We start from the raw sequence: 27506 nt of genomic DNA on the forward strand, positions 1-27506 counted from the left end.
TGTTACAAAACTTTTTACTCATCAAGCTTTTGGCTGTGTTGCAGTAACAGCCGTTAGGCTTAGGTGATGACTTCCTGACCAACCTAATATACCTTCCCATATATTCCCCAAGATGGATTATCTGACCAGCATATCACACTTTCCTTCCCTTTCACACATGCTGCCCTCAAAATGAATTAATTACCTGACTAGCAAGATCACACCTTCCTGTACTTGATGTATATGGTCCTCAAAATGGGGTTCCCAAAATAACTGGACTTTCTTATTGGTATATCACCTTCGATTTAGTTTGGTACAATTTATATGAAGTTAAATGTTTTAGAAAATAAACAGTCATGCAAAAGTCTTCATTTAAATAAATATTAAAAAAAAAACAAAGAGTCAAGTTAGAAAATAAATTAACAAAATGCCAAATCTAAATTTTATTTACTGTTTATCTGTTTGCACCAACATTTCAAGAAATGCTTCTTCCACCCATGAAATTATTCTAGCCCTAGCACTAATAAACTTGTGTTTTTGTAAACATTAGCATATTAAAGGATTTTGAAAATTACACACCAATAAAGTTAATACATGTTTACCCACACTTGACTGACTACATGTTACATACAAGTTTACAGTTTCACACAGTATCATAATAAAAATAAAACTGCATGTTTAGAGCATGTGCAAGTCTCAAAAGTCTTTACCTAGGAGTAGCATTAAATGTATCAATTTTCATATAATTACATGCGTACAATTTGATAAAACACATCAACATTTAAGGAAATGGTAAATATTGCATTGTTTTCTTACCTTTAGTAGTTACATAACACTTGCTTGAACACAAATGAACAAATTTAAGATCAAAAGTGTACAACTTTACATTTATTTGTTGTCTTAATAATTTTCACTGACTTACAGATTTATTAAAACATTTTTAAATTTTATACTGACTTTAAACCACATCCTTAAACTACCAATAATTAGAGCATTTTTAACAACCAAGAAACTAAAATCTAAAAAAACAAGATTTTTATGAGAAGCAACGTACACGATGAAAAAAAAAACATACTAGTTTATATAAATTCTTTTAACATGTCCCTCAGGAGCCAAGGGGTGTCTTTACACTACAACTTGTTGAATATTACAAGTAAGATCAATCCAGAAACTTCCAAAGAGAGTGGTTTTGTACGTATCTTTTCAAGATAATTTTGAGACAAGTTTTCATTAATTGATCAATTAACTAAAGTCTCCATACTAGGTAGTACTAAGGTCTACCCGCTGGGAGTAAGTTCAGTATATATCAATAAAGCCACCTTCTCAGCATCATTAATTAAACAACTGCTATCATTCTTTTTATGTTTAACTTTCAATTGAAATACGAACGATTTGGCAGGGAAGGTTGAGGCATTGCGATAGAAAACAGTAGGATGAGCACTTTGAAAGCACTTACAGGCATATTATTGTACTTGGCTTTCTGCACAATATCTACCAAGGAGGTTCTAACCGGTTCCTGAATACCTTTGCATGCCATTCGGAGACTTCCATGCTTCTTGTGCTTGGTCATTAAGCTCATGATGCTTTGATAGATTTCAGCCACCTTACCACTTCAAATCACTTTTTTGCAGCCCCAACGTTAAAATAGTGTGGGAAAAGCCTTATTTTTAGCCAATAAAAATGTCCAAAAAATTTCAGTCCAAATTAAGAAAAAACAGACTGGGTAGGTTTTTTTTCCAACAAAAATGTCCCCCACTGGCTCATGAGGGGGTCTGTTAAACTTTCCTATTCAAATATATTAGTAAATTTATATACAACCTCACAATGAATTATTACACCTTACCACCAAACCTTAGCCACCTTGACTAGTTAACACAAGCATGCATAGGTTATGGGTGTAAATGAAATGGAAAAATAAATTAATTATATGAAATGTATGCTCCGTACTTCAAGTTTACAATGCATTTTAAAAATGACATGTTCACAATGCAAAATAATAAATAAAAAAGTAAAAAATTATACAATAATTTCTCTTATACATGTTTACACTTATCAAGTTTGTCTACATATGTGATTTAAAAAATTCCATTCAAAGAGTGAACTAAATACTAAAGAGTAGAAGTCATCTTGCCCAAATGATATACAACTTGAAAATAATGCACGTATTTTTATTTCTGGCCTTTCAATTATGTTTCTTTTCATGGAACTACCTAACCAATGCAAACAAACTTAAAAAGTTCTAACTTCTTGAAAAAGCCTTAAAGGAGAAATATATTGGAAATAAAACATGCATTATTGTGGAGTTAGGTTGTGTTATTGGAAATAAAACATGTATTATCCTGAAGTTAAATAGTGTTATTGGAAATAATACATGTATTATCCTGGAGTTAAATAGTGTTATTGGAAATAAAACACGCATTATTGTGGAGTTAGGTTGTGTTATTGGAAATAAAATATGTATTATCCTGAAGTTAAATAGTGTTATTGGAAATAATACATGTATTATCCTGGAGTTAAATAGTGTTATTGGAAATAAAACACATTATCCTGGAGTTAAATCGTGTTATTAGAAATAAAACATGTATTATCCTGGAGTTAAATAGTGTTATTAGATATAAAACATGTATTATCCTGGAGTTAAATAGTCTTATTGGAAATAAAACACGCATTATTGTGGAGTTAGGTTGTGTTATTGGAAATAAAACATGTATTATCCTGAAGTTAAATAGTGTTATTGGAAATAAAACACATTATCCTGGAGTTAAATTGTGTTATTAGAAATAAAACATGTATTATCCTGGATTTAAATCATGTTATTAGATATAAAACATGTATTAACCTGGAGTTAAGTTTCGTTATTGGAAATAAAATGTGTATTATCCAGGATTTAAGTCATGTTATTTGTATTAACCAATGGAAAACAACGTGGTAATCTTTAGAAAGTAGTAGTACAAAAGACTGGTGGTCCCCTCATTTCAGTAATTACTGATGATAAAAAAAACAAAATCTTCTTTTTACAATTCATTTCTTGTCCCCTGTTTTATATAACTAACTTATTGTTTTAAAAGCTCTCAGGCTCTGTAGTTTGAACAAACTAATTACAAAAACTCATAAAAATACTGAGAATAGACATAACTCAAAAAGAAAACCAAATATTCTGCCGATACTGCAACAGTTCAAAACTAATTCTCAATGGCAAAAGTAAACACTAAAAATGGTAGAATATAGTAAATAACCTACTCACAAATATCATGCTTTCGGCCAAGACAAAACATTTGATACGTTTTAACACCTAGAGATGTTTTCTCATTTTATCTCTGCCATTTAAGTATGAATAATTATATTTTTTATCACATTCTTCTAAAAACATTTTAAACATAAAACAACTGAAAACAAACTAATAACTTTACATATCACAGGTTTAGATGAGATAAGTTTAAGGTATATAGTATTCATAAACAACATACACTGTACTCAACTGTTACTGTCTCTCTTTCACTACAAATAAATAAATACACTTCTTAAGTGATTCCATTCATCTATCAATATACTAGCTCTTAATTAAACGTCATTTCATTTCCAGGGTACTAGGAGCTTTAAAGAATTCTTCTGACTGAAAACTCACACTGAGCCATAGGTAAAAATGATTCCAATATTTCCAACATTTTTTTTTCTTTTCTGTGATGCTTCATCGTACTTTCTATCCTAAAAGGAAAGACTGTCATATTCCATTTGATGTACAGCACGTTTAAATGTCTGCATACAAAAAAAAGTCAATTCTGGTTTAGGCCATCCAAATTTCATCACTGTAAAAGTCTGCTAACAAAAATCAACTTACACCAACAATCTTGAAAAACTAAATAACAGTCAAATTTGAATTTCTTTAGAATAATTTCTTTTTTTGAATTTCAATTTGCATGTGGATCTCTTGATATAGCAAAAACTAAAAAAAAAAATTGGTAAAATTTGGACGGTCTTATCAAAAGATTGGACACAAAAATGGTTATTAGATAACTTTAAAATATCTTTTCACATAATGTGTATCTAAACAGTTAATTTCCCATACTGAACTTAAAAATAAAGACAATAGTGAAATTGTAAGATTGAGCGTACATATTAAAACCAGTACTCTGATAAAATAAAATTATAATAATAAAATTAAAAACAATAGTTTAAATGTGTTTGGTTTAAAAAAGTTTCAAAGTTTTTGCACACAATGAAAACTCCAATATAAGCATATATATATATATTGTTGCAGTGTATCTATCATGTAGTTTTCATATGACAGAAACTGCTTACTGAATTACACACTTTATAAATATTTGTGGGGAAACTGGCAAAGTGAGAAGTCATAGAGTATTGTTTGATCAGAATGAAAATAAACATTTTCTTTAGTCGATGTACTGTGATGAAAGTTCAGTTTTCAAGATAGGTCATGTTTACGGATGATGGCATTAGCGAACGTGCAGTGATGGGCATGACTAATCAGGAACAACCCTAGAGTTAATGCACCGCCTCTTACGAAGGTACCTTCCACTGATCAGTTGGAAATATACAACTTTAGCATTTTTGTTTATCTTTCACTTTCTTGATGTTTTAAATTTAGTGTAAAATCTATGGGTAACCAAGGTCAGACACGACTTTTAGATCTCATTTCTATTATGTTACTTCTTCTAGAACGAGTGCGACCATAAAGATTTTCTTCTATGTGACCAGCAGTAACCGTTGGTTGCTGGCAGTTTCTTCTGTTGTAATGACCTCTTCCTTCTCCATAGCCCCACGAAGGTCCGGGAATGGCAGGGGGAGCAGATGGAGTTGGTCCAGAATATGGAGGAGGAGGTTCATTAGGAGGAGCTTGCTGAATTAATTGAGCTTGGGTTGCTGGGCAACCTTGCATAGCTCTTCCTTGTTGGTATCTCTAAAGAAAACACAAAGTTAACAGGATTTAATACTATTCTCTCTTGTTAAATAATCTGTTGTAAACCTTTTCATTAGAGAAGGTGTAATGAAACAGACTGAAAACTGTTGCTTAATTTTTAAATGTTTTAAGCTTTCACAATGCCCAAAAGCTTAAAATATATCAGCATTAAAAATCTAACTAGATTTAAGACTGATATTATTTTCTTTCACAATTATAAGTCTCTCTAGCAACATAGCCTTGGTTATCAATGTACTAGAGATTATAAAAACACATTTACGATTCTTAAGTTTGTACTACCTTTTCAAATTTAGCAAAAAAACAAGGAAAATAAAAGTGCAAGTTGTGTTTAGGAAACTCTTATGCCCCCACTAATGTTAAACTGTATATTTAAGTCCCCCAATTTGATTGAATTTAACCCACGATCTTGAAAAGTTAATCGGGTCTTGAACTTGGTATGTAGTGCCCGTTGTATAAATTTGTCCGATATCTATTCATCCTGTACTGAAATATGTTCAAAAGGCTGGGCAAGAATTATGAGCCAGTGACTATTTGACCTTTGACCCATGACTTTCAAAACTTAATCAACTCTAAAAAATTTTACACCTAGTACCCGTTTTATAATTTTGGTAAACCTACAATCATCCAATCTTAAGACATCCTGTCTACAGGGTCAGGATGGACGAATGAATGGACAGGGGCAAACCAATATGCTCTACTCTGCTTCACAAAGCAGCGAGGGAATAAAAAATTAAATGACTAATTTTTCTGTTATTATTGATCTTCATGTCACGTCAAGTTAAAAGAAAAACCTAAGAATCTAAGGCTTATAAATTAATGAAGGTCACAGTTAAACCATAATTAGTTACCTATGATTATAAATGTCAGATATTTAAACAAAATTCTGATCTGTGGTATAAATCATATACTCAGAAAAAAAGCTTACGTTGTGTGTAATCACCCATTTATCTCAACTTTATATTTAAAGCTCAAATCCCTTAAATACAACTTTCCAAAGCTTATCAAAACATGTTATGTATTTATCATATTTCCATATACTTCATTTATTTTTCCAAAAGTTCAATAACAGTGCAATTTTTTTCATTCTTCTTACTCTTCAACACAGATGTTTTTTTTTGTTTTTTTTACATAACCCTGTAAATACACACATTTTAGTTAATTTTGTTAACCATGCTTTAGCATTACTACTCCCATTTCTAATTAATTAATAATTCCACTACAACTTTTATACCTTTCTTCTGAGAGTATCTGCTGGCCTGCGAAGTGTATCCATGATCCGAAGTGGTGGAGGTTTTCGTGGGTTACTGCTAGGTGTATGAACAGCACAACACTTAATGAACACACTCATAAAAATGGCTAAACCAATCAACATCAGCATGACCCCCCACCAGTGTGTCTGAAAAAAAAAGAAAAATACAAAACTATAACTTTACTCCGTATGTCGACTTTACAATATTTGTAAGTTTCAGTTTATAATTAAACTACAATAATAATAAGTTCAGCATTTTTATAGAAACTATCTCTGCAGATTTTCTTTTGAATTTCACGCAAAGCTAGAGGAGGGCTATCTGCGCTCGCTGTCCCTAATTTAGCAGTGAAAGACTAGAGGGAAGGTAGCTAGCCATCACCACCCACTGCCTAATTTTGGGCTACTCTTTTACCAAAGAATAATGGGATTGACCGTCACATTATAATGCCCCTATGGCGGAAAGGGCGAGCATATTTGGTGGGACGGGGATTTGAACCCGCAATCCCCAGATTGCTAGTCAAGTGCCATAACCACCTGGCCATGTCTTGCCATCTCTGCAGAAGAAATCCTTCACAATTATTTTGTTTTCTGAGATGCATAAAGCTAATTGCAACTCAAAAACAACAAAATTAACCCTTCCTTTATCTGGACTTCATAACATGAACATACACACTGAATGAGCCAGTAATCTGGACTTTATAAACATGAACATACACACTGAAGGAGCCAGTAATCCGGACTTTATAACATGAACATACACACTGAATGAGCCAGTAATCTGGACTTCATAACATGAACATACACACTGAATGAGCCAGTAATCTGGACTTTATAACATGAACATACACACTGAATAAGCCAGGATAAGGATAAAGCTACATACAATGCCATTTTACTCATAAAAACTACAAAGTATTTTACTTATTCTTTTTTTCACTATTCCCTATTTCAGAATGGGAAAAATTCCAGTAAGGAGAATGTATAAGCTTTTATGTTTGTACCCCCTATCTTAGAAAATGCTAGAACAATGATTTATTATTTTACTTTTCTACATATAAAAGCGGAATATCAAATTTGTGCCGAATAACATATATGAACAACATTTATTGGTAATCATTTTAAAACACATTTTTCTTAACTGGCCCATTACTAACATCCAGAAAAAACATGCTGGGTTTATACACCATAAGCAGTACCGTTGTTTTGATTCTGTTTAGTAGTTTTCATACAATCTATCTTTTTGATCTATAGATGTGAAATTCTATTACTGAAAATAAACACGAATTCAACATTTCCACTTTAATTTAATTTTCTTCAATGTTTCTGATAAATTCTATCATTGAAAAACGACAACCAGGAATAACACTGACAGTAACACGTTACCAACCACATTTAGGCTTTCTAAGAGACATGTGAAAACAGTACAAAAAATTTAATGCATTCAGAAACCACCTAAGCAAGAGGTCTTTGGCATATGTAATTTTGTCTGATTAAAGTGGCTTTTAAATCACTTAGCTACTATCACTGAAACTAATTCTACCATGTGATAATACCCTTCACACACAAGTTTTGAAAATGAATAAGTAATATCTAAATTTAAACATTCCATTTTGAACACCAGTACACCAATGAATTTCAGCACTCAATTTTATTACAAAATATACAGCTTACTGTAATCCACTGCCTTATATCCATCAGCATCTTCTGATTAAAGAGGAGATTTTTCAATCGAGCCAGAGGACCTTCAGCATCCACTGCTCGACATTTCTGAAAGACGTCACAGTAGCCTTTAAAGTCATTGCATGGTGATCCTGGTCGTAACTTTATGCCTTTAATTTCTTTCATTTTCTCAATTTCATACGTGCTTTTACAAGTTTCTGACTGATCTAAACAGAGCAGAAAAGTGTGTCAGTAAAAGTGCTAAAAAAAACAAAATAATAACTTACAGAACTTACTTTTGGTACAACATATACCAAAATCAAATTTTGTTTCACACAACCATTAGATATCTTGACAGTCCTGAGAAAGGAAAAGTCCCAATACACAGACAACAGGGACAGTTGGATGCTTTATCAATACAGTGAAAGATAATTTTTAACTTACACTTACGTGATGCTATTTTAAATATAAAAAAAGCTATGTTACTCATGGTTTCTTTGCATTGTTTATTTACACTTGAAAAAGTCTTGCTCAGAGATTGTGTGATATGACGTTAATGATTTAATTTTCAATTACCCATTGGAAGCTGTTTTTGGTGTTATGTAGAAAGTTTGTGGGTTCTTAAAATCCTCCAGCCTCAACTAAATATTACTACTATCAAGCTCAGAAATCTGCAGATACAAAGTAGTATATAAAATACTTTTATAAAGTAATATACCTGATGCACCTTGTGTCGAATACAGACTTCATACAGTCAAATAGCTGAAATCTAAATTTTCTCATGTTTTCTAAATTTATATTCACATGAACAAAGGTGAATATGTTAATTAATTTCTTTTTAAGTTAAACACAAAGCTACAGAATGGGCTATCTGTGCTCTGCCCACTACAGGTATCAAAACCCAGTTTCTATCGTTGTTAGTCTGCAGACATACTGCTGTGCCACTGGGGGACAAATATGTTAATAAAAGCAGCTTTGTGCCATAAAATTATAACTCAAACAAGAATTTTATTCATAATCTGAATAGAATGGAGCTACTAGTAGAATTTGTTAATTGATTAAAGCTCATTAATCAATTACATTCAACTAACTGATTATACTCCCACAAGACTTGGATAGTTGGAATAATAAAAAATAGTAATAATAAGAAAAACTAATTTTGGTTAGTTGATTACTTTCGTGAGTTGTTACAATTAATTAATGAATTACACTGGAGCTTGAATGAAGAACCGTTATGAGTACTTTCACAATTTAATTTAAAAACTTTCTTATAAGACTCATCAGTTTGGACCAACATGCTTTTAAAACTTCTACGAACTTCATTAATCACAAATACTAAATGAAACAAACTACACCAGCAGCAACAAATACTTACAATACTCCTGGCAGGCAACTTCACACATCTTCACACTTACCATACTTCTGGCAGGCAACTTCACACATCTTCACACTTACCATACTCCTGGCAGGCAACTTCACACATCTTCACACTTACCATACTTCTGACAGGTAACTTCAAACATCTTCTTACTTACCATACTACTACTGGCAGGCAACTTCGCACATCTTCATACTTACCATACTTCTGGCAGGCAACATCAAACATCTTCATACTTACCATACTACTGACAGGTAACTTCAAACATCTTCTTACTTACCATACTACTACTGGCAGGCAACTTCGCACATCTTCATACTTACCATACTTCTGGCAGACAACTTCACACATCTTCACACTTACCATACTTCTGGCAGACAACTTCACACATCTTCATACTTACCATACCACTGACAGGTAACTACACACATCTTCACACTTACCATACTACTGGCAGGTAACTTCGCACATCTTCATACTTACCATATTCCTGGCAGGCAACTTCGCACATCTTCACACTTACCATACTCCTGGCAGACAACTTCACACATCTTCACACTTACTATACTTCTGGCAGACAACTACACACATCTTCATACTTACCATACTACTGACAGGTAACTACACACATCTTCATACTTACCATACTACTACTGGCAGGTAACTTCGCACATCTTCATACTTACCATACTTCTGGCAGGCAACTTCACACACCTTCATACTTACCATATTCCTGGCAGGTAACTTCACACATCTTCATACTTACCATACTACTGACAGGTAACTTCACACATCTTCATACTTACCATATTCCTGGCAGGCAACTTCACACATCTTCATACTTACCACACTCCTGACAGGCAACTTCACACTTACCATATTCCTGGCAGGCAACTTCACACATCTTCATACATACCATATTCCTGGCAGGCAACTTCACACATCTTCTCCGGCTTAATTTCGTCACCAGACAAGAAGCATTCTTTCAGTCCATACTTTTCGCAAATAGAACCAGTACACTGTCCATTCCAGCATACTTGGGTGCCTTCATTACATACAGTTTTGTTTGGTTTAGGGGGAGGAGTTGGGCATAAAGCACTGCTACCAGTAATTCTTAAGTTAAGGATAATATTCTCTACAGCAAAGCTGCTGCCAAAACTGAAATGTCAAATATTTATTAATGATACCTATACTGAAGATAGTCTGTTATTCAACTAAAGCAATTTGTATATCACTGGTAATAACACTGCTCATAACAGAGAGAACTTGAATCTATACTGTATTATAGCTAATACAATGCAAAATATAATAATATCAACCACCCGCCTCATTTTATTATAATAAAAACCATGCTTCTGGTTACTAATTATTTGATCTAAAATACAAATGTTTTGACATTCAGCCTATAATACTATATCAATGGTCTCATTCAAAGTTCTTTGCTGTCACTTTGAAGTAAATCAGAGTTCAAACTAATCAAACTGTTCATGAACCATGGCCAGATCTCAGAGAAAACATCTGGATATTTTACTTATGTGAAAAGCTGTCAGGAAAATAAAAGACACTCATTCAAAGCAGATTTTTGCAAGTTTGTTCCAAGTGTTTGAAAATATCATTAGCAGAATGAAGAGCTGTCAGGAAAATAAAAGACACTCATTCAAAGCAGACTGTTGCAAATTTGTTCCAAGTGTTTCAAACTATCATCAGCAGAATGAAGAGCTGTCAGAAAAATAAAAGACACTCATTCAAAGCAGACTGTTGCAAATTTGTTCCAAGTGTTTGAAACTATCATCAGCAGAATGAAGAGCTGTCAGAAAAATAAAAGACACTCATTCAAAGCAGGCTGTTGCAAATTTCTTCCAAGTGTTTCAAACTATCATTAGCAGAATGTGGAATTGTTTTCAAACCACTTGAACAAGCATAAGATCACTATCTGGTTCATTGCAATCTTAATGTACATGCTCCAAGATGGAATCAGACGTTTGCAGCCACAACTGGATGTCATGTTTATGTAAAGATCATTAGATCTTTGTAAAACTGACCTGAACGCAAGATATTCAAAGAGATGCTTTCAGTTCATTACAAGACACGAAACAGCTCATATGCAATGGTGCCATGAACAAACCAATTTGAACAACAAGTGGAGTAATTATTTTATATATATATTTATATAAGTTCTGCTAAACTAAACAAGATAACAGGCTTATATTCATCTGGTCAGAATCTGGAACCAGATCCAATTATATACACATAGGAACATGACACAGATGGTGTTGAGAGTAGGAATAAGCATTGGTGAATGTTTCAACCTATACATTCTGCAGAATGGTACTATTTAATCTCATAAACGAGAGAGTTCACACTCTACAACCCTTTGTACTACCTTGACTTCAGCCTAATTGGTAATAAGACCCACCTTCATTGTACTGAACTGGTTGAAGAAGAAACTGATGGGATGACAAAGTCTTTATATTCACTAAGTACGTATGGCATGGGAGACATATTATAGTCCATTAAGTTACTCCAGACACTACATATACTTTCAAAAAGGGCTCCTTCAGAGTGCTGTTTATATGATACCACAAATGCTCTAGTTTTCAATCATGCAACATTGATGCAAAGCTGCACCCGCTGTTAAGGGTTACCATACTACACACTGAAACTGTAAAGATGTGAAACCATAGCTATCAAACGTTCATTTACAAGTGAACAATGAGAGAATCATCATTTACACTTCAGATCACACAACAGATGTTTGTTTGTTTGTTTTGAATTTTGCGCAAAGCTACACAAGGGCTATCCGCGCTGGCTGTCCCTAATTTAGCAGTGTAAGATTAGAGGAAAGGCAGCTAGTCATCACCACCCACCTCCAACTCTTGGGCTACTCTTTTACTAACGAGTAGTGGGATTGACCATCACATTATAACGCTCCCACGGCTAAAAGGGCCAGCATGTTTGGTGGGACAGGGATTCGACCCCGCAACCCTCAGACTGACAGTCGAGCGGCCTAACCACCTACCCATGCCGGGCCTCACAATAGATGCCTGATTTATATAAAAAAGTAATTGATGGGGCAGCTGATATTAGTTATAAGGATCACTTTGCCTTGTCATAGCTATAACATTACCAATTATGATTATCCTTCTATTGAAACAATAGGTTTCAGTATACCACATAAATATATACAAGCTGATTAGTAAAACAAAACTTTTTTATTAAGTTTATTGGACAGTTTAATCTTATGCCTGTGCTACAACTGTGTTATCACAGAAAATCTCTACAATTCATCTGAATATAAGATCAAATCCACATGTGTCACAATCGGTATTAATGATAAATTCACAATGAATGCTAAAATATTAAAAAAAATATATTTATCATAAGTTTAAGTATATCTAATGGACATACTCAAACTTGATTTTTGTATTTAATAAATTTGCAATCAAAATTTTAACAGAAGAAAATGTAATCCACTCAAAACAACATAATTATTACACTTTAAGATTACTTTTATTTTACCTATTAGATTCAAACTTAAATTATAATTTTTGTAAAACCATAAAAGTCCAATGCCCAAGAAAAACAAAAGCTAGTCAAATACATACAGAAAATTTTAATATATTTTCAATAATCTTTCATTCAGTATCTCTTGCTAAACACACATATAATATATATATATATATATATATACACACACACACACACATGCACACAAGCATTATTTTGTTACAAATCTATATTTTTATATTTATTTAGCAGCATACAATGTTTTTGAAATGACATGAATATCCTAATGATGAACTGAATAAAATTAAAACTAACAGCTACATAATGTCAAGGAAAATTCTAGATCTAAATATCCTAATGATGAACTGAATAAAATTATAACTGACAGCTAGATAATTTTAAGTAAAACTTCTAGGAGCTAAATATCCTAATGATGAACTGAATAAAATTAAAACTGACAGCTAGATAATTTCAAGCAAAATTCTAGATCTAAATATCCTAATGATGAACTGAATAAAATTAAAACTGACAGCTAGATAATTTCAAGCAAAATTCTAGATCTAAATATCCTAATGATGAACTGAATAAAATTAAAACTAACAGCTACATAATTTAAAGTAAAACTTCTAGATCTAAATATCCTAATGATGAACTGAATAAAATTAAAACTGACAGCTAGATAATTTCAAGCAAAACTTCTAGAGCTGAATTTATCAATTTTCATTTCTTAACCAACACATATAACACATCTTTTTTTGTCTAGATTTAACACCTTTTATCCCATATCACAGAAACATAAGTCTTAATTTTTTGTACATCAACAAATACCCTTCCAAATTTGTAAAAGTAAACAGAGAAATAAAAATGTTTATGGTTAATTGTAAAGCTCAAACACTACTATCAAATAATTGTGTTTAAGAAATGTTGCATAAAATACTATCTACATCAAAAGGATATCTACACACAGATCTAAAGCTGCAATCTGATTTTTCTCGACATAGTTTGTTATCATTTTCAAAATGACAACTGTCAGTGCAACAGGGACCTTGGCTTGGACTAAAATGACAGAAGATTTATTATGTAGCTTATCTAGCTATCTTATGATCACTTTTATGATATTTAGCCAAAGTTCTTAATTTTCCAAAGACTTATTTATTTACAGTAATTGTATTAAAAACTGCATAATGACACTTACTGACAAATCATTAAAACAATACATCATCCAAATTTAATTTGGAATTTCTTTATTATATTTTCATCTCAATATAAACTAAGGACAGTGACAGATACAAGATACAAAAAAAAAAAAAAGATTTAAAATCATACATAGTTTAAAAATGAACTGCATTGTAATACTTTTTGAGAAAATAATAATAATTTTTACACTAAAGTGGTATTTAGTGTAAGGTATCAAATTTGGAGAAGAGTTCTGGTTTTGTACCTTTAAATATTTCCATCAAAATAAAATAAAGACATAAACAAAAACAATTCGTAAACACTTTTGAAAATGTATTGTACAGTAATACTTTTGAGGATAATAAACTAATTTTACGTTAAAATATTAGCTGCTGTACAGTACAAATTTTGAGAAGTGTTATGAATTTAACCCTTTAAACTTTCTTTCTGTTAGAGGTTTACGTTTTTGTTCACAAACTATTCAAGTTATATTGTAAGTTATACATGAAAACTGCAAGTACTATAGTCTGTTTGACAAAATTTCCAGTGTCTGAGTTATTCTATTAGCGAACTGGTGAAAACGTAATATTACTTTTTTTTTACTTAAAACAATTGTTTTCTCTTTGTTTCACTGAAATTCCTTTAATACTATTCTTTGGTTGTGTAATGCTGAAATATATCAAAAGCATGTAGTTGAACTTTACCTACAGAGACATAGAACAAGTAACTATGTTAGCCATTTCTAATTTCAAACTGATAAACTAAAGAGAAGGCAACCACTCAACGGCACACTCTCAACTCTTAAGACTGAATACTGGTATTTTAACATCACTTTTAGAATGCATCAATGACCTATGAGCACAAATTCAACATGAAGTTTTTTTTGTTAAAAGAATATAAACTATGGATCCTCAGATAAGTAGTCTAGCTTGTTAACCACTAGGACACCAACTCTTATAGAACAAGTACAAAGGTTTCACTAAACACATTTATTGACACTATTCAAACTGCTTTCTTACAAACATACAATTGTCAACTGACCTGCATTGAGTATTTGGACGTCGTGTACAAGGTTTTACTCTTGAATCTATTTTTTTATATGGCTCCACTTCTTTAGGATAACAACACATTTCTTTGCATTCGTTGATGTCCCAGCCACAATCACATTCCTCCCCATCTTCAACAATCTTGTTTCCACAAAAAGGTCCTCCATCCTCTGTAAGATATTGAAATGAAAATGTTGCTATTGAAAAAAAATTAAAGACCATTTTTGTTGCAACAGTCACTACAAGAGCAATATATATATATATCTGGTTTAACCAACATCAGTCTCAAACAGCACATTTTGGCAAAACGTGGAGAAAATATTAGTTAATTTTCATGGTTCTCAAAGTTTATGAATCTAAAGTACACTGTTTTTAACTTAAACTGGATTTTCAGTTGTTATTTTTTCCTCAAAGAAATTGAAGATCAGTTAAAACATTGTAAAATATGATGTATTCTCTACTCCAAGTTATAATGAAACGTTAAAGTGAGTTAAAACATTAAAATTTATAATGAATTATTTTGTACTTCAAGTTAAAATGAGATCCTAAGGTTAACTAAAAATATTAAAATTTATTATGTATTCTCCACTCCAAATTACAATGCAACCCTTAGGTGAGTTAGAACAAAATTATAATAACTTATCTTCTATGTGTCAAAATGAAGCCTTAAGGCAAATAAAAACAATTATAATTCAAAGTTATTTTCTAATTGCACCAACATGAATAGCTTCTATTTGATACTCAGATAAGAAGTCTGAAAGTAACTGAAAATTTTTTTTTAAGATAATATTGACAAGAAACATTCTGGTTAAGAAGATAGCACACAGGATCACCTACAGTAGCTGTAATGTTTTCAAACAAGACCCAAAACTCTAGCACTTTCGAATAGTTGACTATTCTCATTCAGGAGAATAATGAAGAAGAATAGTCAAACTATTCGAAAGCGCACGAGTTTTAGGTCTCGTTGGAAGACAATGAAACATAATACCAAATGTTAGCATAAAAATGAAACTTATTAAATACATAATTATCACTTTTGTGTAAAAACATGCTAAATAGTACTATCAATGACGTATTGTGCAATGAAAGTCCAGAAAACGTTAACAGTCACTTCTAAACCTATAATCTATATTAGTTTCTACCGATTTAAGTTCCTCTGCATAATCAAATAAATTTGACATGAATCTAAAACTATACTGAAATCAATGCATAAATTTCCCTTTACAAATACGTAATGACTTTATCTCTTTGTTATCAGGAAAATTTTGTACTGATACTTAAATGTAATTTTACTTATGAGAAAATTAACCACTTGAAGAAGGTTTAACCAACAATAGAGTAATCATAAGTTTAAATGAACATATCATTATTATACAACATGTACATGTGTCTGGGAAAAATTATACCGATGAACAAAAATCTAATTCTGACCCATCTTTGTCATGGATAAAATATGTGTTATTATACAACATGTACACATGTCTGGGAAAAATTATATTGATGAACAAAAATCTAATTCTGACCCATCTTTGTCATGGATAAAATATGTGTATAACTATATACGTACTGTTAGTTGATCAAATCTGGGATAACCTTGATGTGTTATTATACAACATGTACACATGTCTGGGAAAAATTATACCGATGAACAAAAATCTAATTCTGACCCATCTTTGTCATGGATAAAATATGTGTATAACTATATACGTACTGTTAGTTTATCAAATCGGGGATAACCTTGATGAGTTGCAAAAGCAGCAATGATACTATTTAAAAACTAAATTGGCATACAATCATGAAATTTTCAAGTAAGAAATTTACTTACAAATGAGCATCATTGTTAAATATTTAATATGAAATATTCAGATTTGCTGCAGTTCGATAAAAATTTTAGCTTGATCACATTTTGTTCTTACAGGTCAAAAGGTCAAATCAAACACAGATAATCAATATTTCTTTCTCATATGATATATAAACATACCCAAAAAACAATTTTCTTTTCCACTGCTGGTATAAACAGCTTGAATGACAGCACTAATGTTTCGAATACTACATGGAGAAAATTTATTATTATTGTATCTATCTCCAGATGTGGCACTGGCATACATTATGTAGTTCCCTCTACTACCACCAGGACGACACTCCTCTGGATAGTCATGCTAGAAAACACAATTAAAATTATATTCAAACAAGAACTAAGACTGAATTCCTTTTACTCACTATACACTAACTTCTAATTTCTCTTCTGAACAAACCAAAAAATGAACTTTCTTAACTGGTAAGTTTTTACTTTGTAAAACATGTTAGGATTCTCTTATTATGATGCAGGATGATCTTTCATCTTAGGTTCTAAGTGGTGTTTTTTAAAACCAGCTACATATTTATGGGACATTTAACATAGACGTATATTTAGAACTTTCTACTATCAGATAATATTGTTATTATTAAAAAAGAGCTCTCATGAATGAAGAAAGACAACTACTCATTAATTACTAATTAACCAGCTCATCCACAGGTGGCTAGTTAGAGCTTAATACTTGTTATACAACATTAACTGTTCAAGAAGGATATGTCAGATTCATAATGTTCTACTGCCAAGAAAATCTTTACCTTTTGTCAGCTACGTACATAACAGCATTCATTAACACAAATTTTAAACTGAAAACATGGAGAAAATCAATTAGGCAAGGTTTTTATACCACCCATCTCACAAATGATTTAAAAAGAATCTTAATAAATAGCTTTTCAAGTGCACAACATCACAGTGTCATTTAAACTTATTCTGTGAGGTTATGAGGTGCAGTACAGTGAAGGGATATTCATATATGCAGTGGAACTCTAACTTACTGGTGATGTTTGTTTTGAATTTTGCACAAAGCTACACGAGGGCTATCTGCACTAGCCGTCCCTAATTTAGCAGTGTAAGACTAGAGGGAAGGCAGCTAGTCATCACCACCCACCGCTAACTCTTGGGCTACTCTTTTACCAATGAATAGTGGGATTGACCATCACATTATAATGCCCCCATGGCTGAAAGGGCGAGCATGTCTGGTGGGATAGGGATTCGAACCCGTGACCCTCAGATTGCGAGCTTACCGGTGATCCAAAATTGTGGCCGATTTCATGAGCTAACGTTACTCAGAAACTTTAGGAGGCACTCTGCTATTATAGTTGACAAAAGTAATCACACCAGTGTTCAAACTTCTCTTGTTCTGCACCTGCCGTCCACCAATGTTTTCTGTATAAGACTTGTATTTTTCACAGATGCCTCCTGATGCTCCTAAAGGAAAAAAAAAAAAACATCCTATATTCTACTTCCTTGGTTGTTTATAGAAAGTACTTTTTTTGTAATGCTTGAAGTGTTAATTACAGTGTCTTTAACTTCCACATGTTTTTATACAGTTAGCTGTTAGACAACGTTTTTATCTATTATTTTCTAAAAGTCATATGACAAATATTAAAAGGTTTTAATTGGTAGTACCAGCTGCACTTACAAAAGTAATTAGAAATGTGTTATGAATTTTATTTTAGGTCTTACAATGATTTTATTCCATACATTTTTAAAACATATAAAATGAAGTCAATATCTATAAATAAAAGGTGTTTGTTTGTTTTTAATTATGCACAAAGCTACACAAGGGCTATCTGTGCTCTGCCCACCATGGGTATCGAAACCCGGTTTCTAGTGTTATAAGTCCGCAGATATACCTCTGTGCCACTGGGGGGCATAAAAGGTGTTCTAAGCACTTGTAATATATATGTTATACATGTAATTTTATAAGACATAAAATGAAGTCAATATCTATCAATAAAAGGTGTTCTAAGCACTTGTAATATACATGTAATTTTAAAACACTTTTCACTGAATGGAAAAATTATTTAACAGAAATGGATTCAGATTTCATGACAAATTTTACCCCAACTGTGAGATAGAATTCGATGACGAGGAACCCACTTTGAGACTAATAATGGCTGGAGACGGCTTGAATGGGTAATGAAGAAAAACTTTAATATAAGTTTTCTTCATTACCCATTCAAGCCGTCTCCAGCCATTGTGAGATAGAATGATTGTCATTTGAAGAATTTAAAACACAGACACATCTCAAGTGAAAATAGCAAAAGAAAACTGAAGTTATAAATTTGTTTCTTAATGTTTGAAAATATATACTGAAATATATTCTTCAAAATTTTATTAATTTTTTGATCACTGGCATTAAACAGTTTCAGAAGCTGATTCTGCAACACACATACTTTATGATCTCCCTCCCCCCTTTTATATACAATTACTTCTACCACACGGTGAGCTGGACTCATCGTGAACACACACACACGCAGATATCACAGCTTAATTTGGTAAATATTAGAACATAATTTAAATAATTATCGAAGCAAATTTCCGAGTAAAACCTGCCAAAATTAATGTATTTGTGTAAATGTCATAAAGAAATTCATTTCAAGTTCATCTCCCAGACCAAAAGGAACTGAAGAATTAGTATAAAAGAAAATGTACTGAATGTAAAACCAAAAAAAAAAGAAGTTTGTGTATACATATATAAAATTAAAAATTCTCTTAAAAAAACTGAAATTGTCAAACTACCAAATAAAGAACTTAAAACAACATAAATTTCACTTATATGTATATATATATATATATTGACTCAAAGGTAAGAATACTTCATCTGTGTGAAAAAACAAAAAGATATAATGCCACAAGTTGAAAAGGAAACCTGACAAACTGGAGCAAGGTTGGTAAAAAGTCAGGTTTATAGATTTTTTTTACAGAAAAATTTAAAGTATCTTTATAATCATCAGAGCTTTGTAAATACAATTGACTTGTATATATATATAGTTGACACAATGATTTGAAAGAATAATAAAATATTTTAATACATACAACAAGAAACAAAGTCAGTATAAATGCACATCCTTCCAACACACTAGAGCTTCAATTCATGCAGGATGTGTATTAATAATAACACCATGAGGAGTAGTTCTGAGTTCTACAAGACATCTTATCTATTCTACATTACAATATTATTTTTATCCAAAACTTCATTTCATTCTTGAGTACAATGCTTCTGAAAATTTACACTACAGTATGCTTACCACGTGAGTGAAAACTAAAAACAAACGTTGATAATACTCTTCTGGTGTATCCCAAATAAATAAAAACAAAAACTTTCTACAGCCAAATTAGCATAAAAAAACATGTCACGTATTTACTGGGGAATAATCTGTCCAGTATCACTCACACTCTGTGATCCAAGTTGGCCTTATTTGGAATTCAGTCTCACCCTCGCATAACAGAAACTGTAACACAATTTTTATTACATGAAACAAGCCACATTATACCAAGAATTGAAAGTACTTTGAATAAAAAGGGAATCAATTCAAAGATTAAGTTCTCATAATTCTTTTAATTTTTACAATCCAAACAGAAGAAAAGAAAACAATTATGATGAAGTAACATATTCCCCCATTTCATTATTTAATAGCCTTACCTGAGGCAGAAGCAACCCATGCCAGACCCAAGGTCCCCCCAGCAAAATCTCTATAGGTAAAAACATAGGCAAGACAGAATTCATCGTGATTAGTCTGAGAGTTCAGGTTGAGAAAGTTGGACACATCAATATTAGGAATACAGTAGAAGTTGCTCCTCCTCTTAGCAGGCGTGTCGCAAGCAGAAGAGTCATTGATCTGAAAAACAGGATTGAATAACTGAAGAATTATCTAAATGCTAAGAATTAAGCAAACCATAAGTACTGCATGCATACAAATTGAAGTGCCTACTTTATCACCATAAATTACTACCAATTAAAGTAAGTAATTTTTGCGTGAGGCAAATCAAAAATTTAATTAAAACTTAATATTTTATCACAACAGAGATACGGTTACATGGTTTTGTGCGAAACCCACAAAGAACTGTAACAAGTCTGAAAAATATGTCTACAGCATAACAGACTATCTCTAACTTGTTAACTTCTAAAAACTACAGAAAGAAAAAAACTCTTTTGAGATGTTACTAGATGATTTCAATTTATTCTCACAATCACACAGAATGTACAAACCAAACGTGGCTAAAATATTTGATTGAAAGCCACACCTTAAATAGCTGAAATGGTGTAATAAGACAGACCTGCAATGGTTTTATTGTCTTGAAATTTTGACATGTTCTACAGTAATTCCTGTACGCTGAATCTGAAAGGGATATCCATTTTTCTCCATCACGTACAAATGTTCCACAAAACGTCATATGTACTTTCACATAAATGAATAACTTTCATTGAAATCGGGTCACATTTTGTTATGCTTAAAATGTTGACAACCACTGGCTATAGATTTCACTAGACCAATTGCGACGTGAGAGTCTTATCGATCATTCTAGAACCCAAACATAATAATAAAAAAATGTTCATTGTGGTAAACAAAATAATAATTTGATCTAAGTAAGAGTTTTTTTTTCTTCCAGATTTGTAAAAAAAATCCTTACAGGATAGAAAAAAAATGAATATTGTTTTCAAAATCTGCATAGCTGAATTATGAAAAAATCAGTTATTAAAACCAAAACACCTTTCATGAAGTTCAAATTTGCAGGCCTGTGTAATCAGTTGATTTCATTTGTAATTCCAAAAAGAAATTACGTATTAATGTCAAGAGATTTTTTTTTTGGCATTAACCTAATCACAACCTGTAAGCATTGGTGAACACCTTTTAGGTGCTGAATGCACAACTGTATATAAAATTTCAAAATTTAATTAAAAATAACAATTCTACCTTTAACAATTTTTAACTCAAAAAAAGTATTTTACAACTAATATTTTATTTTGTACCAATTGCTTAGTACAATATGTAAACAAAAATGAAGAAATGTTCAAGCATACACTTTTGTGTAGACTTGTAAAGCTCTAACGAGTCTTGCCTATAAACAACACACTTATTACATCTCTTGAATTTTCCTACCAATCTCAAAGCAGATATATGCATTTGCTAAGAAACTAGCATCCCTTCAGAATACAATTATCCATGTTTCATTTTTAATGTGATTTTTCCTTCTTTCACTGGTTATTAATACAAATTTCCACCCTTTTATCATCTCTCAGCATGTTCTTTGAACAACTTCTAATGAAGATCAGCTTAGAAAACAGCTATAGACAAAGTTCAAATAGTACTAGATAGGACAAGTTATAAATTATTTCTGTCAATGTAAGGTGAATAATGTGGCGTGACAACTAACTTATGGTTTTGTGAGGTCGTAACAATACATAGCCCTTCCACGAAAGAACAAAGGAATCTAATGGGGAGTTTAGAAGACTTAACAATAAACCTCAGATATGGGCATTTTTCATAGTTTCGTTAGATGTTCTTTCCATTCCCGGAAAAGTTTTCGTGTTAAGTTATATTTGCTTAAAAGCTAACAAAATTTACTTCTATGAAAAATATCAGGTAAGCCTTATTAGGTTTAGAATATGGTAGCAATAGTGAAATATTCCAGTGACTCAAATCCATATTTATCGAATATTATGTTAATCATATTCAAACTATGCATGTAAATAAAATACCTATTAGAATATTTCTTAGAAATAAGCTGATTTTAACAAAGAATGTTTTTCACAAATACTGTTATCTAGCCTGACCTAACAGTATTTGGAAAAAATCACTAATAAATCTTTGTCAGTTTATGCATTTTTTTTTTATGATTTGTAACCAGAAGTAGTGAATACTGCAATCAGCAAAACAGTTTCAAAAGAAATATATTAACGAAAATTAATCATTTTGAAATTGACTGGATATATTGAACAGAATTTTCTGATCAAAACTAAAAGAAAAATTGAAATTCTAAGCTGAAACAAAATTTTTTTTTGTTTCAAAAACTTGTCTCGCATCAGAATTTTCGAAAATTTCAAAATATAAAAAACTCAAAATCAATTTATATTTCATTTTTAAGTTAAGCTACATAATAGTTAGTAAACTGTTCTACATTTAATGCAATTTGATTAAGTATTTCCACTGTGAGCAGGAAAACAATCCAGAGAAATGAACGATGCCCTTACAGTCTAGAAGGGGTTAAATGAAATACCACATCAATATACCATACTTCAACAATCAAACTTAGATATCTTACAAAATAACTGGAGTTGGCTATCAGCTGATATCACTATGTCTGATTCTACTCAACTGTATCAAAAACTGTGTATTATGGGGAAAAATATATATTACTCAAACTTGGAGAAACCTAGAAATGTGACTTATTTACCTTTACTCTCTGTACAACAAACTTTATTCCTTTATATCCATTAAAGTTTGTATTTTCATATATACGATTTACTGCATTGACATGCTGAGCTATAAGGGAAATAATTTCTTCTTTAACTTTTGTATCTGTTGATTCGTGTCGCTTCATGTGCTCCCACAATAAAGAGTCTGTTTGTATGTATAAGGAACATGCTCTCCTGATAGGGGTCACCGAGGGCTGAGAAGGTGGTAATAAATGCCATGGTGCTTCTCTTACGTATAGATTATGGTGATGCACATGCTCTTCAAAAGACGACCTTTTTGATCTTTCATTTTCTTCGGCTTTAATATGATCCTGTGGATAAAAAAATACAAAACAAATAAAACTTACATATAAACTTTAAAAGTATAAAAAAAAAGCATTCAACAGGTCAAATAATAATCACTGGTAATTTCTGTGACTTAAAGCAAAGACAGAGAGTTGTAAACAAAAGAGTATTCTATTTTTCTACTATATACAAGCAAACTGTGCATCTGGGAAAAGATACACGGTCACATATGTATAACTTCATATCTGTTTCTTGTACATTTCTTCATCAATCAGCACCAAACTTGACACAGTGATATAGGATGACATGAGAAAGATTATGAAGGGGTTTTGGTTACCCCCTCCCCCACTATTCTTCTGTATAAATAAATGTCAGTATGTGTGTATCTATTCCTTATACATTTCCACATTTCTTCATCAATCAGCACCAAACTTGACACAGTGATATAGGATGACACGAGAAAGATTATGAAGGGGTTTGGGCTCGACCCCCACTATTCTTCTGTATAAATAAATGTCAGTATGTGTGTGTGTGTATCTGTTCCTTATACGTTTTCACATTTCTTGATCAATCACCACTAAACTTGACACAGAGATACAGGATGACATGAAGGGTCATGAGAGGGGGTGGGGGGTTGTGTGTGGACCTCTCCAAATATTTTTAGAAAAAACTACCAAATCAGCACAGCTTGACATAGTGATACAGGATGACATGAGGAAGGTCATGGAGGAGGGGTTGGACCCCACACCCAATCTAATTTCATATTGATGGAATTCTTGAAAACAGTACATCTTTTTTTTTTTTTCAGTATTGGTACCTTTAAGTATTCTTATTGCACTTTTAAAGTTTATTATGTTAAGAAAAAAAAAATAGAAGCACAATTTCATATCCTTTGTTACAAACAGGTTTTTATTTCACCCGTCCAACGGACAGGTACTCTAACTAGTTCTTTACATAAACATTCTTGTATGCTCTTAGTTGATCAGTTATAACAATGATACCAAAAATTAACATAGCTTAAATTTTTTTCTTAATTATACTTACTTTCGAGAAATAACTTACTTTGGTTTCTTGAGCAGCAGCATTACCAATATCTTGCATCCACTGCAATACATTGTCTGTAATACCACAGCCAGGTACATGTCCTTCACGCTTAGAAGCAAAAGGATCCTTTACATCAGTGGATAAGTAAATGATGGAATGAAATGGTTTAGAAATGTTCCCAAAATATTTCTGTGCCCGCTCAATATAATAAGTTTGTTCTTGTGTGTGGATTTTCCCTTCAAACACACCTTCTCTTAAGGAACCATACACAGATGTATTGGGTTCACCTAATGATTAAAAATAATATAATGCCATACATAAGAATAAATGGTTTTACAGGTTTATACTTTACAATTTTAAACAAAAAATTTGTTTTTATGAAAGCCTTCAAGCAGTTTTATAAAGATATTCTTGTATGTGAAATACAATTAACATTCAAGACTACAGTATAATCCAGAAGACTTGTATTATTTCTGTAAAAAAAATAAAAACTTAAGAATTACATAAATTGTACTTGCATGATTTTTTCTTACATTTTCATTATTTATCACCAACATAGGTGATTAAATTATCTAAAATAAGTTGTTTTTTTTAAATTTGTACAAATATATCACCCACTAACAGTTTTTTTTCAATGATCCCAATATCCCACCCGAGTTATGATTAGTGGGAAACAAAGAAAGAATGGGAATAAGTAGCTATTTTCATTTCAATATTAAAAATAATATATTTTCTGAACAGAAGAGCCAGTTACCTATCTATCACTATACAATGTTACCTTTACCTTTGTGAAGAATTAGCTACCACAGCAGTCATCATAAAATGAAACACGTCAAAAAATTAACTTAAATAAAATTAATAAATAAAGAAGACATAAAAAGATACTAGAACTGTAATTCTAACCAATTTTTCAAGAAGTAATTAATTAGATACACAAAATAACTATCACGACTGACCTGCTATGGTTAAAAATACTCACTTTTATAAAGATTCTTAAGATTTTCTCATTGTTTAAGGTTGTTTTTTTTTGTTTTATGTAAATTCAGCTGTTAAAGAAAAAAGAACACAAATGCTTTCAGTAAATACTTGTGCTAGAAACAAGTTATCTTAAGATAACTAAGCTTCTACTAATCCTGTATTAATTCACACTGTATGTTTGTGAACTTGCTTGTCTCCAAAGTCCTCCCACAGTTTTGGAGCCAGCAGGAACCAAACTTAACAAGCAGACTCTGGTTGGTTTTGGGGAGGGTCCTTACCTATATGGTATAGTCCTCCCAATACCCTTGCTGGTTCACCAGTTCTTTTGAATGATGGTAAAATTAACATTTTATAAAATAATGAAATAGACAAATAATTGATATTCAAAAACATTAATAAAAAAAGTGTTATTAACACTTACCGTAAATGTGATTTCTAAATGATTCAATTAAAATTGATAATAGTTATACTTCATTTATTTAATCTGGTTGATGCCACAACAATGGCTGTTCTATCTCAGCCGGTCTGATGAGTTCTGATATTGGGTGAAAGGTCTCATAAGCACGAGTAGCTGCAGATAGTGTGGTTGAAATATTATTCAACATTCTTGTTTGCTTTCACTCATTAAATTATTATAACTTATTTATTTGGGATACCAAGAATGCCTAAACATGCCCAGAAGGTCACCCAGACACAAAGAGATTCTAGAATAGGTTTTCAGGGTTGCCAAACCCAAACCTGGCATCAGATTTTGTCTTCCTACCCTATTTGGGATTCTGAGGGCACCATGTTTGAAACTGTTTAATCTCCACACACTCACAAAATTTGGCACTAGAATTGGGTGATTAACTCAATTAATCAATTATCTAAGAGCATCGATTTCATCAACTAGTGTCAACAAAAATAACAGATTAATGTAAATCTGGTTAAATTAATTATCCTAAAAATAATCAATCAATTGAAATCAGTGTTTCTCATTATCAGTTATTTCAACTATTCAGTAATCAAATAAATTCCATGATAATTTTTCATTATTAATTTTGATGAATTCAGGTTTGTTTAGATTAACTGAATAGTGTCATGACTCACAAAAATAATCAACTATTCAGTTTGAGTCTCTGTGAATCATGAGAGATGGGAGGAGGCTTTTAACACCGTAGCAGTGTGTATATTTTATGCTAGTAAAAATTAATGTTTATTCACTTGAACCATATTTCATACTGCAAAAAATTTTGTCCCCCAAAATAAAAATGTTGTTTACTTTATCCAAAATAACAAGCTATCAAAAAGTATGATAAAAATCAACTGCTATCGAAATGTCATTATGTAGCTTAATTTTCCCATTTTTCGTCATCTCAAAAGATTAGTGTATCTTCTACACCTACATTCAAGACCCTTCAGCAGTATTTTGCAACACTATTTAAACTATTTTTAAACTTAACTTTTTCATTCTTCTATAAATAGTACTATTTCTACAACACTGAATTTCACAATATATTGTCAAAAACTAAAACAGTTAAAACTGGCCTACCAATCTAATATCATCACATTACACTGTTTTTACAAGCCAAAGAAAAAAAAATTATGCGAAACAATGGCCGATTCAAAAATTTTTTTTTATTATTCTAGTTCTTTTTGTAGTGAAATTAATGTTTATCAATTTAATATTTCTTTTATTCTGAATGTAAAGCTAAAAACGTACATGCGTAACAGAGTTCACTCACTAAGGAAAAGCTGGTTTCAAATACATTTTCCCTAACAATTTCAATACCTTTAACGTTGCATCAAGGACAGTTCTGTAATACCGAACAAATGATTTAAAACAAAGGGTAGACAATTTTATCTGCCTTCAGTCTTAAGTTCTTCAATACTATATTAATTCAATCAAGGTGTTTATTCACACTTCTCCTGAAACTGGTGCTATTATTTCAAATCTGTGGCTCAATGAGATAATTTACAACTTTGGATGGATGTAGTGGATATATATATA

General features: G+C 31.7%; 1 pseudogene; it reads right to left on the minus strand.

The window, feature by feature from the left end:
• Positions 1-382: 382 nt before the first annotated feature.
• Positions 383-27506, minus strand: part of LOC106465448 — a 36538-nt pseudogene continuing 9414 nt past the window's right edge.

Source organism: Limulus polyphemus, unplaced genomic scaffold (assembly GCF_000517525.1).
Source record: "Limulus polyphemus unplaced genomic scaffold, Limulus_polyphemus-2.1.2 Scaffold1948, whole genome shotgun sequence".
In the NCBI taxonomy this organism is placed as follows: Eukaryota; Metazoa; Arthropoda; class Merostomata; order Xiphosura; family Limulidae; genus Limulus; species Limulus polyphemus.